Below are 2,500 nucleotides of genomic sequence, written 5' to 3' on the forward strand. Positions count from 1 at the left end.
CATAGCCCAGCTTGGGGTTGTCACCAATGACCATGTAATAATGTTGAAATGAGGTTCATGATTAAGATCAATTCATGAAGAAAATGCGGTTGCATTGATGAAACACGAGAGCGAAAATCACGAACTATGAAATCGTAGTAGATGATAAATATATTTAATCTGTAACAAGGAGAGTTAACTGAAATAAAATATAAAAACAAATAGCTTGAATGTATTTTTCGGTAGAACAGAGTCAGATGGCTATAAGTAGGTACCTTCTACCCGAGTAAGGTCAAGTGAGGTCATTATCCAAATAGTAGTTTAAAATAGCAATAGCTAGTATATATAAAATTAAATAATATTGGGAAAGACAAGTACACAATAATCTAAAAAATAAATAATCAAATTACCAACAAATGAAACAAAGAATGTACCATACATGAATAATTAAAGAAAAAATATAAATCTATAAAGAAAACGAATAATCATGGCGAAATATACTTTAGAATGTGCACAAATATACTATGATGATCACGCGACTTAATTCGATTAATCATGTTATCATTATTACGACTTTCAGGTATATTCATGCAAACCTGAAATTATTTTCGGAAAAACATCAGTTGATATACATATAAACATATGAATGAACAAGGCAGACGCTGTTTGTGTAGATATATATGAAAAGAAAAAAAATCAAATGTTCGAAGCTTAACTTCAAGATAATTTCAGACAATAAACCTAGGAATCACAAGGACGGAAAGGTAAGGAAGACAGGTCATCAGCTACCAAATTTAACGCATTCTCTTTTAAAAGATATACTATTTTAAGAAAATATCACAACGAAAAATTATTGAATGCTATTGGCCTGAACAGAAATATTGAAAATAGGTACAAAAGGAATGGGAAATACCGGGAGGGGGGTTAGGATAAAGGGAGGGTAGGGGATGGGGGTAGGTGGGAAATGTGGGGGAAGAGGTGTTTGTTTGTGCATAATTCAACTAAATTACTTAAATATCTAAAAATATCCCACAAATGCGTAATCAAACTGAACTGAAATAAATGCACTGAATAATAAAATTAACATCGATATAGCGTCGGTTAATACAATGAGATATAATGAGGATAAGATAGATGCCAAGAATATGGCAATACTTGTTGTAACTCTAGCCAGGTGGTCTAATGTCCATAGGAACATAAATTAATTTAAAGAAAATGCACGCTATATTTCACCCACATAAATAAAAGATTTAAGCATTATAAACGATCTATGCTACATAGGTTTGCATGACCAAGTTATATTGAGGAAAAAACATGCTAAAGAAATAACTCTCGCAAGTGAAAAAGTAGGGACTGATTCCCTTAAAAAAGCGACATTCTACCATTACGAAGAAACAACAATTCACTTTGCATGGATACTCGTTTGGATATTTGAAAAAAAAAAATCATTGCACTTAAAAAAAAAAAGTTGTAAAGCATGCACACATGGGAGAAGCAAGGGGAAAGGAAAGAAGTGCCCACGGAGTACTTACAGTTTTTCGGAGAGATCAGGTAATCTTGTGGGTGCATTTTGAAGGACGCATGGGATTTCTGTCGCAGCTGCATGGAGCGACATCCCACCGCTGCCACCAGTTTGTCAGGGTTTTGTTTTACCTTTGCTGGGCCATGAAGACACAATTCTTGTTTCTTCTTTTATTTGGTTGAAGTGGCTGGTAGCGTGGCATGGCTATGTCTCATGCTTGTGCAGTTGTGGGGAAGGGAGCCCAGGGGTGTGCTGATTGGGGGCACACGTGGAAGACTCCCACAGAAGCCGTCCAGGTCAGGCCTGCGGACTAGTGTCTGGAACCACTGAAGAACAGGTCGATAGCACAGAGGACGTGGACAGCTAACCCTGGTTCCTCAGAGGGAGGGAGGGAGGTAGGGAGAGAGAGAGAGAGGGCAAGCTTAAGCATACGCACAGATTACCTGTGGCTCTGTATTTATCAATTTTTCACGAGGTTCAAGGTGTTGTACAAACTTTTCTCTTTGCTTACTTACTGTTACGTAATCCATGAGCCTGTAGGTGCACAAACAGCCTTTGATAGTAGATTAATACCGAAGGAAAATGGTCTTTAAATTTTTTATCGTTGGCTGCCCAAGCAAGCATAAGCGTCACCTTTTGTTTACATTAACACCTCCTCCCCCTCTCTCAAACAAGCGTAGCACCACCAAACTATCACTCTGCATGTATAATTACGCCCCTACTAATTCTTTATAGCTCGACTGTCAATAAATAAAGCCGCTAGCTTTACTTATTAATAAAGACCCTTCTACTTCCTACTTCTCTTTAGAGACCTGAGCAGTCACTATCCACAAACCCTCGAGGCTTTGCACGTGGATATAGCAAGAACGGTAAAATCTCGGGGTCATATGTGCACAAGAGACATAGGTAGGATTTCGGACACAGATATGTGCAAAAAGTATTATTTAAGCATATATTTTTACCTATTTTGTCTTGGTGCTACACTTTTACCCCAACTCT

Source organism: Penaeus vannamei, chromosome 17 (genome assembly GCF_042767895.1).
Source record: "Penaeus vannamei isolate JL-2024 chromosome 17, ASM4276789v1, whole genome shotgun sequence".
Classification (NCBI taxonomy): Eukaryota; Metazoa; Arthropoda; class Malacostraca; order Decapoda; family Penaeidae; genus Penaeus; species Penaeus vannamei.